Source organism: Pagrus pagrus (assembly GCF_965226575.1).
Source record: "Pagrus pagrus genome assembly, chromosome: 1".
Lineage (NCBI taxonomy): Eukaryota > Metazoa > Chordata > Actinopteri > Spariformes > Sparidae > Pagrus > Pagrus pagrus.
In genome coordinates, this window is record NC_140185.1 from 4,670,344 (window position 1) to 4,693,661 (window position 23,318).

General features: G+C 41.1%; 1 protein-coding gene across 8 annotated transcripts in view; it reads right to left on the reverse strand.

Annotated features, from left to right (window-relative positions):
* Nucleotides 1-23,318, reverse strand: part of znf536 (zinc finger protein 536) — a 228,412-nt gene that overhangs the window by 186,806 nt on the left and 18,288 nt on the right. For 6 of the 8 annotated variants that reach the window (XM_084349077.1, XM_084349074.1, XM_084349073.1 and 3 more), the window contains exon 2: nt 15,932-16,013. The gene's annotated coding sequence lies outside the window, so the exon portion shown is untranslated. Of the gene's footprint in view, nt 1-15,931; nt 16,014-23,040; nt 23,113-23,318 lie in introns of all 8 variants that reach the window. The other 2 variants (XM_084349075.1, XM_084349076.1) reach the window with 1 other exon arrangement.

The window sequence follows — 23,318 nt, forward strand, 5'->3', positions numbered from 1 at the left end:
AAAAATATTTTAAGGGGCAATGAATTTCGTGGAGCTGAATAGGATGTTGGTACATGTTTTACTAAAGGAAATATAATGGCAGACTATTATTAGATCACATTAATCATGAGTGCGCCAAAGGCAGTGACAGCCGCGCTGAAAAGGATTGAAAACGCTGGTAATGGATATAAATTACCCATTGTGTGATAAAAGGATTTTTTCTTCACTAAGAAGGTAAAAAGGAATAAAAACACTGAGAGAGCCACTAAATGCTGTGTGTACATATTTGCATGTGTATATGTGTATGTACGTGTGAGTGTCCTGCCGCCTGTGTGTGTGTAGTATGTAATAATACAGGGTTATCAGTGCAGGATTAAAATTTTAAGGGAATCAGATAGTGACAGTGAGGCCTCGCATTAAAGGCACCGGCGACAGAAAAGAGGGAAGGATTAAAAACAGATTAAATTGGTTTGTAGTGACGGAGATGAAAGGAAGGAGGAAGAGAGGGGGGAAGGAGAGTGTGTTTTGACAGAGGTCTGTCGGGCTTTTGGCACGGTGATAATGAGTCACATCTCCCATGCACTGTTATTTATCGCCGACTTGGCTCACAAACAAAAGATCAATAATTTTGAGCAAATCTAATGTTGTCCTCGCCGCTAATGTGCTCGTCCATCACATCTGCCATCTCCACCAAGGAGATGGACTGATTCCCTGTTTATTTGGAGATCAAATGCAATTATATCACATGGCTCTAATAACAGAGGAAACCCCCCCACGTGAATATGTGTGGCGCCTTGGATCACGCCCATGCATATGTATATATAGATATATAGACAAGCACAAAGGTGTCACGTATGTGTAAATGATAATATATGTATCGAATGGGCGATGAGTTGCTGCACCATTTTTCTGCATCAATCTTCATTTTCTCCTCAGACCTTGCCTTTGAAATATGAAGTGTGTCAACGGCCCGTCCCCCCGCAACACAGGAGGCACACAAACATCCGTCAAAGCAACACACCCGATGTTCAGCAGTTAGCCCTGCAGCATAGACAGATGAGAAGACAGCAGATACTTCACTGACAACTAGCCCTGGGTGAGACACTTTCCAGCCACCTGAACTCAATCAGGCCCCAGTGGAGGCAGCATTTGGGTATTTCATTTCATCTCCATCCCCTTATTCACTTGAGGTACGTTTGATTTATCTCACGCGCATGAGCGTAAATCGTATTCTGAATCTAACGTCACATTCGTTATGGTTATCTACATAGCAGCTGCTTGTCTTGGTTCTTCTCAACATGGTGGAGTGTAGTTCTGAGCAAACACGAGTACAAGGACCATCAGATCAGATCAGGTACAAGCCGCTGTATCCACAGGGTGTATCTGATACCAGTGTGTTGGTGTCATTCCTACATCATCACAATCAATTTTGTTCCACCACCATTTCAACTGACCAATCATCCTGTTGTCATAGCTTTGTGACTCGTGTTGGTGCTCCTGCGACTTCATACCTAATGCTGCTCAAGGACAATCATTTCATCTTTCATCATCTGCACACCGGACAGTCACTCAGGAGACTGGGGCTTGGATCCCATTTGGAATATATTATTAAACTGTTATTCTTCTCCGTTTCTTTTTACTTTTCTGTACTTATTTGGTCAGGTTGAGGCAAAAAAAAATAAAATACGTGGCTACGTTTAGGCAACAAAAATATTTGGCTAGGTTAAGGGAACAAAACTACTTGGTCAGGTTTAGGAAAACATGGTTTGGTTGGAAATATAACCCTTTCTCATACCCTTTTTCAGCTGTGGCATTACAAAAACCTGATTGGTCAGTTGAAATGATGGCCCTGGAGCAACAATAATTATGCACCAACACCAACATGGTGATATCAGATTGTGTGTATCCACAGTGTACATGAAGTGAACCCACTCTCTATGGTTTCTGATATCTGTTGGCTGTGTGTATAAATCATTTGGGACCCTCTCTATCATCCTTGGCAAACCACAATCAAGGCACCCCAGTGCTATGACAGTAAAGCCAGTGGCAGGTGTAAGGCACTAAGCTCCTTCCCTTTCTCCCTGGGTGAGGTGTGAGGAGCAAAACAATGACAGACAAAGGTCACCTGGCCCACTACAACCCACCTGCTGAGGTGTTGACCTGCCGAACGCACCCCTGAGGCAAAAGGAAGAAAGGAAGGAAGAAGGAAGGACAGGAAGAAGGAGAAGATGAAATAGTCTGCAAGCAAAGATTGAAGTAGCAATCAAGAGAATAACAAATATCATCCAAGAAAAATTGTGCGAGTATGATATCATGGGTAATCAGAAAGTCCTATTAGCTTTGGAAGCTCTTCCAAAGTGACATCAGGAAGGTTTTTCCACCGATTCCCAATTTCAACAAACCATGGAGTGCTTCAAGTAACGCTTTGATTCATTCATAATGTATTCATATCAGTTTTGATCCATCAGTCAATTTTTTTATTTTTATTATTCAATTAATAAACTTAACTGTTAGACTATACAATTTGGGAAAATAATAGTGGGTGCAAATTGAAATTTCCCGCCCAAGGTGACATATTTTGATCGATTTTTCTTTTGTCATTTTTGCTTCTAAATGTTCTCATAAAATGTATTTACCTTATGTAAACCACTTTGAATTGTCCTCAAGTTTCTAGTTTTGTCCAATCAACAAAATGTTTTTGACGAATGACATAAACTGACATTAATCAGTTATCTCTGTAGACTATTCAATTATTCCTTTAGCACTACAACGCACGCTGTCAATGATGTTCCAATTTTTGGTGCGTCTTGCATTTAAACAGGTTTTCAACAAGCTGTTGTATCAAAATCTGTTTTTTTGGAAAGTACAAGAAAGGCAGCTCCCAGTGTATCAGGTCAGGACCTTGGCACGTGAAATAATAAAGCCTTGACATAAGGCAGAGAGCAGGGAGGCACACCACGACCCAGTGCAACCCAAGGCACCTCCTAACTGCACCTAATTCTCTCTCTCACTGTGTCTTTCTTCCCCACTGTTAACATACCCAGACACCTACAACCATGGCAGACTTCCTACATGTTCCGAGCAGTGTCAGGGCACAGCTAAAGGTCAACATTCCTGGAAGCTGTGAAGAAATTAACAACAATGCGGTGTCTTATTTTTCACTACGCATTTTTAAACAACATTTTTTTAATGCAATCAACAAAGAATTGGTACGCGTCAAACAGACAACCTTAACGGAAATAGTGTCAAGTGTTGTTTTTCGAGGAGCAGACCATGAGGAAATCAAGGAGGGGCTGTTATAAATAGCCCACAAATGCATGCAGGGATCGTCACCTAAACTGTTTTTTCCTTCCCCTGTTTAATTGACATCCGTATATCAGTGGTAAAAATGCAAATATACAGAGACAAACATGGTGTTAATGACACAGCTGCACACACTCATCAGTTCTCTGGAACAAGAGTGACACGGGTTTGCACAAACACACATAATAACAGGTCAACGTCTCTGATTCACCCAAAGTCTCGTGAAAAGATGCCGTAGTCGACGTCGAGACACATATTACACACGCTCATTTTGATCTGTCTGTTGAAATATATTTGCACCTACAGAGGAAACACGTCAGAGCTGTAAAAGTTAGGTCTGTCTTAGCTGAGTATGTAATAACTCACTAGTGAAGAATGATTCCAAGTATCACTGTCATGACAACCTCCTATATTGTTGTAATCATTATTGCCACTGACAGCATCACTATCATCATCAACACCGTCATTAGTAATCATCAAGCCCATCATAAGCCATATTTTTTTTTACAATGAGTGTGACATGGGCAGTCAGTGGATGGTGATGAAGCGGTGTTAGGATACGTTCACACCAAGAATGTCTGCAGCAGTTTAGTTGAGCTCAGGAGCACGAAGAACTTCAGTTCATCATTTGCATATACTGTAGTGGGAAGAGATGCATAACCCAAATCTTTCCAGTCCTTAACCATACTGTAGTTGCATGCACGGGTACTGCAGAAGGTGCGATACGATGCAAAAAAAAGATCCAATAATGATGTTTCAGTCCGGCGATAATCTTAAAACTGAACTGGCAGGATCTCCACAGGATAGAATGTTAGCGGTTAACATTTCTGCAACTTACAGTTTGTACATGTCATAGGCTATGTTCCATATTGACACGTACAAACTCGGACATATCTGTAGTTTGCTTTTACGTGTTTATTACCTGCACATTCAAGTCTGTGTTTCAGCATTTGTAAGTGTGAAACTGTTGGATATTTTAAAGGCGACCTCGAGCAACTTCTATCCGTGTCTGTGGAGACCGAAACATGATCTTTTCCAACCCTTACCCAGCGTTTTTCTGCCTAAACCTAACCAAACCATAAGCACAGTGTTGTGACAAAAGAAACATTAAAAAGTCCAAAAAAAGAAATGTTTCAACATATCCATGGTTTACAGAAATGTACATTGGCAACATTTAGTCTGGCGGTTTAGTTGCCTATAAACCTGCACTTGCTAACTGTTATCTTATCAGCATGGTTCTGAATAAAGAAAAGGATGTGCAGATGTGTTAGCACCTTCACATTAGAGATGGCCAAAAAGTGCTCTAATGCAAATCATGATCATTTTTGTCATGGTCAATATAAACGGTGCAGTAAGTTTTGAACTTTATACAATTATTACTGGAAAATGATGGAAATCTTTATCGTCTGTGTGAAAAAAGCAGACAATGTAGAAAATCAACTTTTTTCGCCTTGTCTCCCTCAGTAGCAGCATTTATTAGAGAGGAAATCCTCTGACACATATAATCTACTTCAGACTGACATCAGCCAGTGTTGCTATCGATGCATCCCTATCTCACTGAGCAGACTGCGTACATGAAGCAGTCTGTGAGCCAGGCTAGACTGACACCACAACAGCAGCCTTTGGTTCCCAGCACCTAACGCTCCGCTTGCAGCCCGAATATCGCCTGTGGGATTTCACCGCACTAAAGAGTCATGTCAAAGACCTTGACAACGCGTGACGTCTCCCTCAGCCACTGCTGTCATGTTCCGTCTGCTTCTCACCCACTCCCCCTTTTTTCTCTTTCCAAGCCTCTCTTGACTCTGGTTTGAGCAGGAGACTTTCTCCCTGAGCATTTTAAGTTGTCATTTTTTTAAACACACATATCAAAGCCGGGAGAAAAGGAGGGGGGAGACAGATGTTTCTCTTATGCCTTTCTACTACAGTACAATGAAGCTTTGGAGAGGAAAAAGAGAGAGGAGTGAAAAGACATTTGCAGAGATCTTTCTGCAATCCACATCCTTTCTTCTGACGACTGGCAATATATCATTTGTATTGATGCAATATTAAATTTCAATATCGCATGTCAAAAGGTACAAAATGATAGATCATAGCCTAACTAAATGAATTATTAAAGGGCTACGCCGTCTGCGCTATCGGCTTCTCTTACAATCAGCTGTGTCAGAAGAGTGCAGTTGGTGATACTGGCAGCATTTCAAAGCTTTGTCGTTTTTCTTTCCAGCCGCATCCCAGCTTTCTTAATCTAGCTTTCTGTCACTTATTAATGCTCCCAAGGAACTAAAAACCACAGATCTTTCCCTCCCAATAATCATAGGCTTAACTCAGGTCCTTTTATTTCTTCAGAAAAAAAAAATCTTACAAAAAATAAATGAACAAAGTCATAATTAAATATTGAATATTGAACAAAAGATAAGGATAAGAAAATACGTCCGGCTCTGTTAGATATGTTAAGAGCAGAGAAGAAGAGAGAGCGCAGCCATGGTTGAGGCAGTGACTCATTCTGTGTGATATGATTTATGTGCTCTTTATGTGCTCTGCGACCCTGTAAGTTTATCTCTATATTCCCTGTCTGATAGAGTGACTCCTTGCTTGTCTCAATGCATCACCAAAATAACACTGTGTACTGGACTCGACGGTTGATTCTTGTTTACAACCCGAGTCAAAGGTTGCATCAAGTTGTGGTTGACAAGAAAAGAGAAGGGAACAGAAGAGAAATGAAATGCGAAAACAGAGTTGAAGAGATGCTTTCCTTCATAAAGGAGTCAATTTAACAAGCATTCACTTTTTGAGCACCAGCCTGAAAATGAATTATCCTAATTAAAATGGTTACTGTTGAAATCGTGATTTCAGTCATTATCCTGCCCTGTTTCCCAAAAGCATCTTAATGCTAAAATGAATGTAAAATCCATCTTATGAACCATCTTAAGCTGCGGAGCTATTTCCCAAAAGCAATGTAACTGTAGATACTCTAAGAAACGATCGTAACCACTGTAGCTGCAGTTCCTGCAAGATGAGTCAAAAGCTACGTTTTAATTTTTCATTGTTTCAGTTGACTTTTTAAGTCCATGCTTTTATCACAAGCACTGACGTTCTTAAGTGACGTTTGATGTAAAATGAGTGCTAATGTTTGAATAAGAAAATGTGAAAATACACATGTTCAACAATCTATTTGTAATTTTTTTTTCTAACTCGAATATCTGATAATACATTTGCTGATTTTTCCATGAGACTTTGAGAAAGAGCCACTGCCTTATTTTAGGTTTGATGTAAGCTCAGGACGAATGAATGCCGCGAGCAGCAGCTAACTCAAGGTTACTTTCCTGAACTTCGTCCCAGAACAGCAAGCTGAAAGCTGTAAACTGTTATCTGCACGTTAAGCTTTGTTTGCATACCGCACAATTCCAAGTATGAATTATTTCTTGTGTCATCTATAACAATTACACTTTGTGACATTCTCATTTTTAAAGATATAGCGCAACTTAGCGTTATATATGCAAAGTCATTTTATAGTGTACCACAAAAAACAATATCCCAGTGTACCAGAATATGATTGACACTAGATTATTAACAATTACATTAAAAACAACAAGGCTCAGATTTGCTTGCTTATCTTTCGTTTTTACACTTCAGTGTATTCAGTGTCATCCTCAGCATCACGGACAGTTAATGATAAGAAGCTCCTGGCAGCATGCACCTGCACTCCTTTATTAAGACATTTCACTTTCTGCAACACCAGGAACGAGGCCCTGCTCTCTTTTTGTTGGAGTTTATTATCAAGAAAAGAATTTGACTCAGTGATATTAAAAAACATTTAGAGGCACAACAAGGTATTTTTCTTTATATTTTATTGTTCTCTTTTGAATACAATCCTTGAGTTGGGGATCTCAAAGAGTTTTACACAGAAAGCAATGTGAGGTTGCATTTTCAAACAATGAATAGTTTATATATAGTTAATTTAGACGTTTATTGTATGTTTATTCATTTTAAAAAATGAACTGAAAATAAGAGGACACTTTTACTATTTACTCCAGCGAGGGCAGCGAGCATGCAAGTACTTTCTAAACTGACACCTGCTTAGTGTCATACTTTTCAAAATTTCTCAATTTTAAAAGGAGATTTAAAATGATTTGAAAAAAAGAGCCTATGTAACTTCCTCAACAGCTGACGTTATTGAATAATGGTGAATGTTTTAACATAACATAAAAGTACATCATGAAGTCAGTGAGCAAAACTCAGTGATGCCAATCACACAGTTAGATTTATATGAAGTATGTTAATATTAGCTTAGATTAGCAACCGTCAGGTGCTTGTCACATGAGACCAAGTAAGGATATTGCTGCAACATTGATATGGGCAAGGGTTCAATTTAGTTCCTAAGGGAATAGTTCACCATTTTGAGAAATAAGATTATTTGCTTTCTTGGCAAGAGTTAGATTAGATGATTGATACTACTCTCCTGCCTGTACGCTAAATATAACACTGGAGCCAGTAGATGGATGGACTTTGCTGAACATTTAGATTCAGATCAGTCTAACACATGTAAATCGCAATAACATAAGACCTGTATTGCTGTACATATATATCACAGGACACAGACACAGCTCCAACAGCAGCATCGTTCTCAGTATATTTCAGTTGTGGGCTTTGATCCTAAAGAGTCGGTTTCTATCAGAAGTTACTTGAGTGAAGCTTGAAGTACATACAGAGCAGAAGGGCCTAACTATATTCTTATTTTTGTGTGCTTGTGTCCTGTGCAAGTGTTAATTCTCCCGTGCATGTGTGATGTCCTGGATCCCTGACCCCCCCTGAGGTTATAATTGCAGGGTCCAGATTGCCGGGGCTGGTTAGGGCCTGGTGACCCCCATGAGAAGTCACAGCCTCCATTTAGCTTCCAGATCCCATGCAAACGAACACAGGGCCCCCGTGTTAGCGTGCTAGCACTGGCTGGCAAAAATTCAATTTTCATCCCCCTTTTGTATCCAAGCCTGCTGTCTTGCCCTAACGATGCTCCCCCCAACTCCCCCCACACTCCCCTTCTCTAGCCTTCTCCCTTCAACAACAGAACACAGTGGAGTCGTTAGGACCCTCTCTTCATTACTTCAAAAAACCAATCATTAGACACCAGAGTATATACGTAATTAGAAAATCACTTCCTTTGCAATCCCGGCTAAGTAGTTTACATACTGTAATTACAGGGACAAAATCAATTTTTAATCATTTCACTGATTGGGCTCATCAGCTCAGTAGGAACATTGTATCCTGCTTGTTGTGCGAAAGCAACATCTGGGCTAAAACAATTACCCTTTTGTGTTCCAGAGCGGCTCTGAAAATGCCTTGCTGTCACTTCCCCATGTCGTGGACGCTCTCTTTCTATCTCTATCCGTCTCCAGACGCCTTTTTCCCTTCGCCTCAGTCTGTTCTGTCTTTCTGCCTTTCCCTTTCTTTTTCTCTCCCTCCCTCTCTTCTTCTCTCCCTTTCTCTTTCACTCCCTGCCCTTGACTTGGACATGAAGGATCACATTTAAAGCTTTATAAATCAATACGCTATAATAAGCTGCTCTTGACAGAGAGGGAGAGAAAGGAGGGGGGAAAAACAACATATTGCTTTTTTAACACCTCTTGTGTTTTTGTTTTTTTTTCAAGCCCCTGTTGTTATTGTCATCAATGTTTTTTTTTTTGTTTTGTTTTTTACATTGTTGCCTTTTAGAAAACAGATTGAGTTTGGCCCTGCAGAAATATCACCTTATTACCATGTTTTCTGTACAGTGTGTGAAAAGGGAAAAAATATGACAATGTTGATAACAGTTTAAACGAACATGTAAAGGCAGAGGATGTCTTCTTGTTGAAGTGAGACATAAATACATAACCCAACTTCAAACTGCGTCTTCCCTCCCGGTATGTTTCACCCTTCACTGGCTAATAAAATGCTTTGTATTCTTGTCTGAGAGAGGCCCGATCGATCCACATTAGTCTGAACTCCCTCTCTTTCACTTTGAAAACTCAGGAAATCAGATTTCAGAGGGGGGAGAAAAAAAATCGGTTAATGCATTGATCACTTTGGCTGTATGCAAATCACATTTGCCTCTATTTTTTTGCTGATCAATAGCATTAATTAACGGCTTCGTTTTAACGGCACCCCACAATCCCGTTAGACACCACTGTCGACCTCAGAAATCATTCCACCACCAGCCCACCACCACCCCTCCTTCAGTAGCCATGGAAATGAACGGCGCGTGGCAGGGGCCATAAATCAGGAAATCCAATTTGACCATGAGCTCCAGTACTAACAGTAAAATAGGAGCGCTAACACAGCACACAGGTAGGTCATCCCATATTGGGCATAATATTATTTATGAAAAGAAAGTTTACATGGGTGTTTCGTTTTTGTTTTTTTTAATTCAAATTCAATTTGGTTTGCTGGGTCCAGTTTAGAGTATTATAAAGCCTGTGAAAACATCAAGCCAGTCACCAGAATAAATGTTGGCAATGTACCACATTTATGTGTAAACTTTACATTTCTTAATGTTGCAACTTTGCATTACCTAAGTTTTAATTATACATTTTAGGTTGTGACAACTTGTGTACTTAATGTCTGGTTAGGTTCAGGCATAAACACCACTAGCTTAGGGTTCAGATTATGTGTTGGCTTAAATACCTGTTTTGGTTGCCACAAACATAACTGGAGATTGTCTCCCTTTAAAAATAACCACTGGGTTCACACTTACAAAACTGCGGCGGCTTTTATCGCCTATAATTCCACCACCATCCCCTCCACCTCCCGATACGACAGTCAGGTCAACACATACTGTGAACATGATCTGAGACTTTTTGTACAAATCTCAATATGGTTCTAAGCCTATGACACACACGCATGTGGATGTAAGTGGTATGCAGTAACATCAACTGCTAACATTGTATCCTGGCGACCAGGCTGGATAACATTTGTCAGTGGCTCTGTCGGACCTTTGCCAACTATGAAAAAATTTACTTTTTTGTATCAAGCTCCTCACTTTTAGTCCTATGGAATATTTTGAGAAACTTAGTTTGGTTTGATGATTTCTCTCAGTGGACATCATTGTTTTAACTTTATTTAACACTAGTACAACACCAGCTGATAGCAAACTACTGCCTGGCATAATGAGTGTGTGTGGGGATGGTGTGGGGTGGTGGGGGTTGCTGGTGCTAACCAGCCTAGCTGCTGCTGCCAGGGATGCTAGTGTGTGGGATTAATAATGGACGCTTTTTGAAATTATTATTATTCCCAAAATGCTCTTTTGTGATTTGCTTTGAAGGCCGTGCATGTGTGTGGGTGAGTGGGTAGGGGGGGTGTTAAGTGAGTAGGGGTGAGGTGGTTGGTGAGGGGGGTTCGAGGGGGGGCTTGCTTGCTCATTTGGAGAGCTTTTCCAATTATACAATTAGTCAGGAATGTAGGCCAGCGGCCTTGGTGCTCCTCCTGCTCCCCGACCCTGGATAGCAAGTGCCCTCGTCTCACTTTGTATTTATCTCTTTCTTTCTCACTTGTCAAGAAATACATAGAAATACATAATTAGACATAGAGTTGGAAAAAAAAAAACGGGAGTAATATGCAAATGTAGGCATGAAGTGAAAGTGGCACCAGCTCACAGTCCAGGAGGTGGTTGAAGCAGCCGGTGTCCCAGAGGAGCAAAGCTAACGAGCGCTGACCTTCTTTGTGAATTGGGTTGCGTGTGAACGACCATGGCAGCGCACTGTGGTGTTAATAGATAAAGTCATGGGGTTTGGGCTCTCTGGTTAAATACTGTTTGTTGCATTGAAGGGCTTTTTTTGTAAACCCACTACCAACTCCCACCATGCCCCAAACCCAACCACTTTGGGAAGATGAGTGTGTGATAGCTGGTTTGGGATTGAACACACACACAAGGCTAACTACTTTTGATTCCTTTTCTTTTCTGGGATGGAGTGATATTATAAATTGATTTATGATGAAGGACAAATTGTTTTATAATTTGGCCCTTTCTGATTGTCCCCTCACTCTTGCCTGCCTGCTACCGAGTGTGCTGCACTGGGTTTAATATGAAGCAACAACAACAGCCAAATGCCATCTGTTGGCATGCGGATTTTCTGTAATCTCTCTTTACTGATTACAACAATGACTACACGAACCTCTTAAATAATTATCCCACAATGTAAAAAAATAGAAATAAAAAAAGCTAAATAATTATAATCATTAACTCCCACCAAGTCTGCCACTCCTCCAGCAAATGAAGGCTGTCAGAGAGAGAGACAGAGATAAAGAGAGACACAGAGTGAGAGAGAGAGAGAGTTTTTCTTCTGCTGTGATGCCAATCATGTCTTATTTATACCAGCGGGGTAGAGTAGCACACAACAGTGACAATCTTAACCAACAACACTGAAGAGGAAACTGTGGGAAAATTGACCCCTCTCCACCCACCACCCCTGCACCTTATGTTGTTCTTTTTACGTCTCCTTTGAGGGAAAAAAACAGCCTACAATGGAGTGTAGGTTACAATTTGTAGTTTGTTTGAAATCACGCTGATATTTCCAGCAGTGTAATTGATGTCAGGTTTTGGTGTGAAAAAAAGATAAATGCGTCTGTCTCGACCAGATTTGATTCAAAATTTAAAAATTACACTGAAGGGAAGCCAGTTCTAGTGAAAGTGGATGTGACCCAGTCCAGAAAGAAAGTTGTGTTTGAGTGAAAGCAGTGATCAAAAACACAACCCCATTCTTCACAAATGAGCTTTGACCTATATTAATATATGGACATAAATGCAAGACGCAAAAAGGTTCACACCCTTTCCTGAGGGGGCATTAAAAGGATACTGGGAAATGTAGGAAATCACTACAGAGAATTAGAAGCCAGGCTGTGGCTATGTGGGTACGCTGAAATAGTACTTTACACTTTATCATTCAATGCCCAAACAACATAAACATTATCTAAAGGTGCACAATGTAGTTTTGGGGAAGACATTTTAATCAGAAGAGAAAGATCTTCATTGACTGATTTTTTTTTTTTATGCCTTAACAAACTAAGTAAACAAACTCTTCGTTTTCATGACTGAATAAACTGAATAAACAAAGTGACCTTAAAGGAGAACACATGTTTATTTGGCAGGCCCTGCCACCTTTCCAACTTCAAGCTGTGTTTTGGTGACCTTATTTCCTCTGAGAACAATAACCGGCTGCTCATACTTCAGTAAAAGTAGTAATAACACAATATATAAAGACTCTGTTACAAGTCAAAGGCCGGCATTCTGAGTTTTAGTTTAGTCAAAATAGTTATTTTCGAAAATCTAGGCCTATAATAGTTTTAGATGTCTACATTATGCAGCAGAATGACCCATGTCAGTGTTATCTAATATTATATTAATGAATGTATTATTGTTGCTGATCCTTTATGTTGTGAGCAACAATTTGATAATTTTAACCCCCCTAATGAACTTTCGGGGTAGTTCAGTTTATAAAATTGCATAGTTTTTATTGTGATCTAAATTCTTAATATGCAAAGTAACCATAGCTGTAACCAAAACTACAAGTTAAATTAAATGAAGTAGCATAAAATGGCATTATTAAAGTAAATTACAGGTACAGTCATGAATCAAATGTATTTAGATTTGACTTCAGACCACTGCTACAGAGACACATCCAGTGGAAGCAACAGCCGGTTCCCTTTAATTCAGCAGCGGCTCGGTCATGTGTGTGTCTGTAAATGCTCATCCGTGTGTGTGTGTGTGTGTGTGTGTGTGTGTGAGCAGGTCTGTTTATGAATCCCTTTCTATATAAGTCATCTGCCTGTGTGTGCGCGTGTGTGTGTGTATACGCGTGTGTGTGGGTGTGGGTGTGCGTGTTTGTATGTATGCATCTGTGAGTTTGTGTGTGACCACTTCGTGTGAGAAATGGTGTGAGAATGCATCAAGGGGAGCATGTGTTAGCTCTGCTTCCAATATGAGGGAAATCTGTGGCACATACCTCCGATGTGACACAAGCCAAAACGACATGACTCACCCATGCTATATTTGATTAATAAAACTACAGCCGGCAAAATGTGTTTCAAAACAACAGACCATTTCCAAGGCATGGCTTGTCTGGAGACATGTAGAATCATATTATCGTTATTAAGGTAAGAAGACAAAATATCTGTGTGTGGAGCGTGAAACCAGATATGATCCAAAATGACATCATCTGAATGTTACACTGGCAGTTAAATATGTGTTCATTTTTTCATTTTAGTGAGGCACATGTGGATGCCGGCTGATCATTCAGACAGGCCATTGTCTCAGCGTGTCCTGCAGAGGACAGCTGCCATATACAGTATGTTTATTCCCTGCCGCTCCGAATCCTTTAATAAATGTTATAACATGCATTTTCCAGCTTCGAGAGAAAAGGTTTCCATTGATTAGCACTTTGCAAGCAATCAATTTTTACAAACCCGCTTGACCCCCTCATCTCGTTCTGTTTCTCAGGAAGCCAACTCTCAGGATGATGACGGTTTATGAATTAAAACAGTACAGAGAAGTGAGGGGAGTAAGAGAAGCTATTGGAGAGAGGAAGAGAAGAAGAGGAGCGATGTTGGAGAGATGTGTATGAGCAAAGACGAATGTACTGTAGGGTGTCTCAGAACAAGAGAGAGTCCAGTTCCTGTTGTATGAGCACTGTGACAAAAATGACGATGATGATGATGACGGTGGTGATGGTGATGATAACACACTGATTACAGACAACCAGGCGGTTGAAGCATCCTAACCCCACAAAGCAGACGTATCCCTCACTTGTGCTTGTCATATGATCCCCCATCACTCACTAACACACACACATAGACACGTGTACAGTACACACACCATAACAGCCCATCACCGTGAGAGATGGGGTGGCCACGCTCCTCCAGCTCCAGGAATAATGGCTTGCACCTGTTTACCATGTCACCTCTGTTTGCTAATTGTCTCCTTGAGCTACATAGAGAGGAATTGACGGTGTTGTGGCTTTTTGACAGGCGGGTGGGTGTGTGTGTAGGGGTGGTGGGATGGCGGCCCATTGGTATCCTTAGTCAATATGTGATGAAACGACTGGCACCAAATCTAAGAAGTGAGAAAACAAGAACTCCAGTGTTTACTTCTTTTTTATGACACACCTGCCAATATTTTTTAAACACTGGGGTGAAAAGGACATAATAATAGTAGAGGGAGTTTTATTATTTGAGGCTGTTGATTTATAATGAAATGTACACGAATAAAGAACAACCAAAAACATATCCTTATCCTGCTTTCCGTGTCAAAATATCATTATATTCTGGATAATGGTATTAAATTCCTTAGAAGTCACTTGATGTGTTGTTATGTGCTGTCGGGCTGTACTTTATGTCGCTGGTCTACTTGTTTCTTTATTTTTTGCCATATCATGGAAAAAAATATTAAATGTTTTGATGTCTTATCTTGCACTCAAGATGGCATACACTAATTCTAAGTATGTCTCTACAAGTATTTTAAAATTAAAAGACCTTTTATGACTTATGCTTGCTCATTGTCTTAACTGGACTTGAGATGATGGGACTGTGTTCAGCGGAGGGATTGGTCAAAGACACATTTAGCCTACCAATGACTGGGGGTCAAAGAGAAACAGCTGGTCTATTTCCACATCATATTTTAGACCTGTAGAAACAAAAAACTGGACAGTGTAATTTACTTATCTCACCCACCTGCGATATTTCCTGAAAAATAACAGCTGGGTCTGGTAAGTGTCATAAATTACAGTTCAGAGTAAAATTCTGAAGAAAATCCAGGTGGCTCTGTAGAGCAACAAAGTGTCAACAAGACAGTTTTACCAAATGCCAAATGTATATTTTAAAGTAATCATCTCAATCTAGACATCCAATATTTGGAGCAAGTAGCTTGTGAAAATAAGGTTGGAAACAAACCATGGATACATTCAAATTTGCATGTAACATAATCACATTTCTACAATACTTGTCATGTGGCATTACAGTCAGGTGAGAGGGGATGCCAAGCCAGAGACTGAATCATTTTGCCATTTGTGTCCAATGGATATTTTTACCAGGACGTTGGGAAATGTTCCAGCTGTGTTTGTGGCACCAAAAGTAGATATTTTAGACAAAATGTTGCGACATTTTCCAGCTGTGTTTGTAGCAACAGATTTGCACCAGGTTTGCTCAAACATGATGTTTTCTGAACCCTAACCAAGGAAACGTTATGTTTCAACACGTCAAATGTAAAGTTTCATCATATCTGTCATTTGCATAAATGTACAATGCCAACATTTTTTCTAACAATTGCAATGTCCATGCATTATGTGATGGAAGCCTCAAGGGTTTATTACTGGCTGGATGTCCATTCATTTCAATCTGCCTGGAAGGAAAAATGGTGGCAATGATGGTGAATAACTAACTCTCTTCTATAACTTTGTGAAACTCCGGAGCGAGCCACTGACCTACCGACAGACGCTGTAAGGGGCAGCTCCCACATGTGAATGTCTCAGCAGTGTTAGCGAGAAGCATGGCACTGCTTAACGACTGCATGCTCAATTGACTTTCCCGGATAAACAAAGATTTAAATGAAATCAGAAGATGCAGGCGCGTAAGTGTGACAGACACCTTTAATATCCTCCCCTTTCCCCGTGATCAATTGGTGTGATCGTACCTGTGTGACTGCCGCCGCTCGAACGAATGCCGGATGTCAGGAAGAGTGCCGACAGCTCCACAGAAGGTAGGACGACAAGAGCCTGTAAACAAAGCACACACACCAGGAAATTCACAGTTACCCACATTTGAAGCTTGACAAGTTTGCCACACAGACAGACGAGAAATACCCATTAAAATATTGTGTGCTGATCCTCTACCCCCCTCAAAACCCCCAACATCTTTATTTTTCCTCAGGACTTCCTGTGAGGACGTGATGTCATTTACACATCCCGGAGTAATCTAACAAATATATGAACTATAATTGCTTGTGCATATCAATCTTGAACTTTTTTTCATTTTCTTATTATTATTACTTTATAATTTGACACTATAATATCCAGATCAGGGCGAGGGAATCGCACCGGGACACGTACTGAGAATGCCAAGGTTTATCAATTGAGTGTTAAAATGCAATGTTCGGGGAAAAAAACTCAGAAAGCTTTGTTCTCATAAGCAGAAAACTGTTAGAGGAGCCTACGCAGCACAGCACAGGATGTTATCTGCTCCAGCCTTGAAGCCAGGCCGCTTAACACCAGAAAAATAATCAAGCCAACACAAAGTATGTGCAGTAAGATACTGCCACTCCCCTTTAAACTAGCATGTAACACAGCATTTGAGCTGAAGCTTCACAGAGAGATGTAAAGAAACTGACAGCGACTGGCTTTGACTTTAAATATGAGTCATGGTTTTTCAAAATTACAAAAGATAAACCCTGCAAAAAGTTTTTAAGCTTGATTCATGCGGAAGAAGTTTTACAGGTTTTTTCCTTTGTTGAAGAAGCTAATTGATTTGTTTCTCCTGATTTACCTTTCATCTTTGGTGACATTTCAAATGTTTGCTTAAATCTGTTGAAGTTTGCTTGGATGGTAATCTGCAACATCTTGCTTATGTATATTTACATTCAATCTTTAGTGATACATGTTCAGCACAGTGTTGTTTCTGCTCTCTGCTACCCAAAGATCAGCTGTCAGTCACAGTGACAGCGATGCAGTGCAGCAGGGATGGTGTGTTTTTCCAGGCTAACCTGGAAGTTAGCATTGCCCTGGTTCCCTTGACAGAAACGCTGTTTAATTCCTGTGGTACTCTATAGGTGGCGCTCTTTTCTATGTGTCCTTATTAATTCCGCACATTATCACTTAAAAATCTGAGTGGCAAAGAAGCGCAGGTCTGACAAATTCTCATGACTACTCTGGATGTGGAGAGGCAGCCAGGCACGGAGAAGCTGGCTGAGTCTGCTGCAGGGGGGAGGTGGGGGGGAGGTAGAGGAGGAACACAGATGTGGAGGGTCTGCAGGAGGGCCACCCAGACCTACCCACCACTACTGTTTCAATGGAGCGTTAAGAGTAAAACTCACACTCACATGCAGAGAACACACACACGCGCTCACTCACAAAGCCACGACATCGCCTTAAGTCACAATCTAAATTGGCTCCCAAGGGCATACCGACTACCTTGTTCACCAAAGGCATTGTGTATGTTTTCTGAGTGCTTAGCATATGCTGCCGTAACCTGAGATCTCTCTCTCTCGCTGTGTCTCCCTTGCATTCACATACACATGTACACAAACACACAACGTCGCAAGAAGTTGCTCTGTTTTCTCCCTTTACGTATTTCCCACCAGGCCCTTAATTAAATTCAAAATAGTTCACATCTACCTATTAAACCATGTTGCACCAACCGCCCACCAGACAAACCTTGAAAGAGACACAAATACAGGCAGGCAGGGTGACGGGGTGGGGTGGAGGGGGAACAAAGAGACAGGTTGTCTTTTATAAGGAAAGAAAGTGGTAGGAAGAGAAGAGAAACTATAAGGAACTCCTCTCAGATCACAAGCAATGAGGAATGTCACGTCGGCTTTTTATACTGCCATATGATATCGTAGCACTGATGTATGAAAGGTAAACACACTGATTTCCTCTGTCATGTAGAGCCTGCGCGAACATGATGATACAGTGTGATTGATGAGGTGTCCATCAGTCAATCAAACAACTCAAAGTCCATCAGGTTGATTTTCTGGACACTGTGCAGAGGCTGCTTTCCCTTGAAAATTCAAAAAATATCTTCTAATTTTACTTTATTGCTGTTTTTATGATCAAGACTAAATATGGAGTCACAAAAGCAGCTTGCAAACAGTAAAAGGCACATATAGACCTGCTATTGTTCTTCCAGAGTGAAATACCTTGTAAAAGCTACTGACACTTGATTGAATCTGCTACATCGATGATTTGATATCAAAACCCACTGCAGAGTAATGGGAAAAGCTAACATTTTAAGACAGTCTAACCTTTCCTGTGTTTACCTTATTAAAGAGTGTGTGCCTTAACTGGTAGTGCAATACACATAAGGGGGAAAACAATGTGTACAAAGCCGGCAGTGTTTAAGCAGGCGAACAGTAAAGTAATAGGCAAGAGCAGTGAAGTGTTGATTCTACAAAAGATGCAGGGGGAAAATTGCACCTTAGTGCACACACACACACACACACACATACAAGCAAACACACATATATGCACATAAACACACACACATTCCCTACCCCTCCTCAATATACTCCCACAACACGGCCGGCTGCCTGGCAGCCGAAGTTAACATTTTCAGAGAAAATATTCTTTGCCTCCAATAGTCCGATGTAATTCATTTTCCATCTCTGTTCATTAATCATTGTTAAAATTAGTGATCCATTTCTTCCACTCTGCCATCTGCACTCAGCTTCCTAACAAACATGACACCTCAGCGCATAATAAAAGCTGACAGCTACGAGGAGGCCTTTCCAAGTAGCTTTCTGCATATGTGCACCTCCATGACTTGATGCCGTTGTCAGACAAAAGTAGGCTATTTAGACCGCTGGCTGGAGAGAGCTGCATATTAGTACACACACATGTGCATACGCATACATATATGGGCACATGTACATGTACATTCATATGTATGTAAACACTTGTGTGTTCCCAGCCTGTGCAGCTAGTCTGTCAAAGAGGCAAAAAAAAATCCCAAACCAATAACCTCAGAACTTGAAGTTACATGCACACGCTTGCACATGCACCAGCACATACACAAAACAACAGATGTTCCTAACCTTGAATGGAATGTGCTAAAATCCTGATAAGGAAAATCTCCCCTGTAATTCTCAGCAAAGGGGTAAAGTGAGGAAAATGAGCAAAGGGGAAACATAAAAGATATGAGCAATCATGAAAACCAAGAGAGCGAAAGAAACAGAGAGAAGCCTTAAAAGTGTCCTGTTTAGCCCGACAAGGTTTTTGCTTTAACTTGAGCTGCAACAGTGTTGTACTTTTCCGTTTGCATTTGCTTCCAGCAGCTGTGGCATCTGTGTGTTTTTGTTGTGATACTGTATGTCAGCTCAGCTACACCCTGATTTTAACTTGGGTAAGCTAAGAACTAATTCAGCTAAGTGTGGGACAGTAAGAAAGAGAGGGTGAGGAGAGACTTCCCCTCCCAGGTCACCCAGGCCTCATAAACACCCCTCGGATTCACATAAAAATAGCTTGATGGAAAGCTATCGACTCCCCATATGCCCCTGCAGACACCCAGCAGCCTGAACACATGTAGATTCAGGTGTATAAAAGGTAGCAGGTTTAATACAGTGCATTCAATTCAGTATTCCGGTGCATTTATTGCTCACACACTCTTAGTTTAATCAAGCAGAAAGCAAGGAAGCACTCTGATATCTGCGAGTTTAGCCACAGTTCTGGGTTAAGGAAGTGAAGTAGACAGGTACAGCCACATCAGAGAGCCAGGCTACGAGTAAAATCTTTTACACTTTACACTCTGTCATTACTTATTCATGATCAAATGTGTTATTTATTGCATAATTTCTATTATCACGGTATAACTTTTCCACCACAAACAAGTGTAAAATCATAAAATATATATCAAAAATCATTCAAAAATTCACCGAGAATACATTTGAATGCCACCCAAGCTTCTTTCTCTGCCTCTCTCTTTTGTGCTCGCTCACTCACACACGCACAGCTTACTCACGGTACCTTCCCCTAGTCTCTTGTTAACACCCCCCCAATGCACACAATACACACACTCAGACACACACACGGTCAGGATCCCTCCCTGGCGAGGTGTGTGTGTCTCTGCCTGAGGCACAGCACATTAATCTATATAATGCCCTCAAAGAGAAGGCTTTTTCACACCGCTAACTGCCAAGGACTACGAGGGGCAGCGGCTGAGCCATGATTCAGCTGTTAGCCCAACTGGCGTCCCTGCGCACACACACTCGCACCCCCGCACCCCCCCCCCCAACACACACACAATATGTTAGCAAGAATACACACATACACCCTTCACTGGCAAAAAAAAGACAGCACAGACACCTTTGTGAGCGCGCACACATCAACACTAGAGCTGCTTATCGAACCTCAGTATGTTTTTGCTAAAATATAAAACGTGGAAAAGCATTTAATACATGACGAGATCTAAATCACAGTTTTGCCAATTTTAGACTATATTTTTTTACATCACTAAAGTTAGTAAAGGTGCTTGTGTGTGGAAAATATTTGAGAAGTTTAGCTTTTTGGCAAAATTAGAAAGAAGAAAAACGTGTTTCTGTTCCTCCCCATCTAAGTCTTCATAAAAGTTGTGGTACATCAGCCCAGCCCTGGTCAGCATTGATCTAGTGTGGTTTGTATGAGTTAGAGCTCCATGAGCTGGATTATACATATACAAGTTTATGCATGCAAAAGTCAAGAGAGTCCCCCATTGACCCGACGGATGAAATTCAGGAAGCAACCAAACGAATAAATACAGACTAAAAGTTGCTCTCTTCGCAGTACCTCCTTCACCGTCAGCAGACACCACAGAAGAAGACAGTTTACTGATGTTACCTTGCAGAATTTCTGGGCTTCACCGTCCTCATATTTCAGTCTGTAACCTCTTGCCAGTGTGTGAAGTTGCCCAGTGCAGATTTAATATTCATTTGTTGCAAGGAGGGCCACAAAACAGACAGCTCCGAGCGGTGATTGGAGGGCCAGTGCTCAGAGACAGACGGCGAGCAGAAGAGCAGCTAAATCATCTTGACATTCACCAAGAAGTAGCCACACAGAAAGCTACTGCTGCTGTTAGTTCTCCCATCGACTAATTTGGTTCTACTTAACCCCTAAACACCCCGTGCATGCACACACACAGAAGTGGACACAAGGCAAACAGAGGCTGGCACACACATACGCACACGCACGAGAACACACGCGGCTCACAGTGACATATTTAATTCCAGGTTCTCAGCACATCTGAATTACAGCAGGCTGATGAGGGAGAGAGGGCCAGGCCCCTCCGGACTGATTAGCATCATTTAAGAAAGTCTTCCTTTTTTCTGCCCGCCTCAGCGACCTCTCTCTCCCGCTCTCTCTCTGCCACTCGCCCGGTTGACCCACCCACCTCCCAGCCTACAATATGGGTGGCATCCCCGCCAGCACAAGTCAATATGAAGTACACTCATCTACATCTGACACAGGAGAACGACTCGAGTGCCCGTGCCTCTGGAGCGTTTTTACTCCTTCAAGTATTCATAGACAACTGCTTGTTAGCTTTAGATTCTGTTTTCTAAAAGTGTGGACAGAAGGACATAACTAACATATATACGTCAGGCGCCATATGATGCAGTTTTTTTCTGCGCGTGTAAAGTAAATAAGACAGAGCCTGTTTTATTTGTGCATATTTCCCCCCTTCTAAATTATATAAGCCTTGCACATGGCTTAAAATTTTGTAAAGCTTTTCTCAAAATCCTACTTATGGTTGCCATTCTGTGCCAAAAAGTTCATCTGGCCTGTAAATTTAAGCATGGATTACAAATATTCAAATCATGAGCTTACTGTTCAAATAAACATTTCCAACAGGGAGGGGAAAAGTTGCAAGGCATACACTTTCAGCATAATTCCTCCTCTGGCACCTCCCCTCCCCTCGCTCCTAATAAAACAACCACACACAAAAAAAGTGGGGAGGGGGCGGGGGGCAAAAACAAAAGACAGAGTTAAAAGTTTGGCTTCTTCATTTACCGTGCGGCTGGATAAACAGTGTTGATGAAATATGTAATTAATGTAATTGTAACCACCTATGCAATTACAGTCAGCCGGGTGGGCTCGGCTGTGGCCCCGGTACACCCTGCCATAGGACAATAGGGCACCTTATTACAGTTTTAAAAGGGGGAGGGAGGGAGACGGGGGGTTGAAAAAACGGGGGAGGCTTAAGCTGGTCAGCTGCTCACCACATGGTAGAAATAATAAGGACTGAAGTCACAATCATTTCAGCTTTGGTTTAGCTTCGCTGATCACTGTACTTTATACTGGACAATACAAACACCTGACACACTGCTGGGCCGTGTCTTCTGTGATATACATATCAAACCACTGAATACAGTGTGTGAGACTATTCTGCAGTGCTGGAGGTACTTGTGTCAGTAGAAAAAAAACTTTGTAGTTAAAATACTCAATTACAAGTAAAAGTCCTGCATTCAAAATGTTAGTTAAAGTATAAAAGTATTATCTGCAAAATGAAGTACTCAAAGCTGAAAAAGTGCCCTTGTGAATGTTATGTTATCATATATTACATTATTATTGCTAATGCATTAATTAATGCACTTTATTGTTGTAGCTGGTCAAGGGGAGGAACTACTTGCTATACTGTAATATACTGTCGTAATGTATTCTCTCTCATGAATTGATGATACTTTAATATACAATCACAATTTCATCACTAACCTGTGAAAACCATGTATCTCCAAAATGTCAACTTTTCATGAAGCTTGTAAAACAGGCCTTTTCCCACCATGTTTCGGATAATGAAGGTTTTTTTAAAAGGGTTTATTCAACTCAAGAAGTGGGAGAAATTTCTCAACCCATGGAGATACGTGGTTTTCACAGGAAAGTCACAACAACAGCTGGAGTGGAGTGAGATGATTCCCTCTGTGGACTCACATTTGTACTTGAGATAAGTACTGAGTTTCTTTCTACTAGTGCGTAAAATCTGTTATGACTTGATTTAATGCATCTATACTTCTACTTGAACATTTTGGTATTCTCAGTGCACTGTACCTGCTTTCACACTAACCTGCAAACACCACCCGCTGAAGCCCCACAGGACGCTCAGATTAAAACCAGTCCTGGTCCCATGTACAGACAGCTATGAATCATAAATGAAGAGAAATGTAGCATCAACATATTGTCACCTAAAGACAAGTCAAAATTTGGGTTAAGGTGCAGGCCACTACCCAGGCGCATTCATACTGGCAGCCGGTGTTATCCCAGGGATTAAAATAGACTTTTCTCTGCTACCCGCCCCTGCCCAGCATTAAAGTCTTCCACATTTGCAAAATTGCAAACAGATGC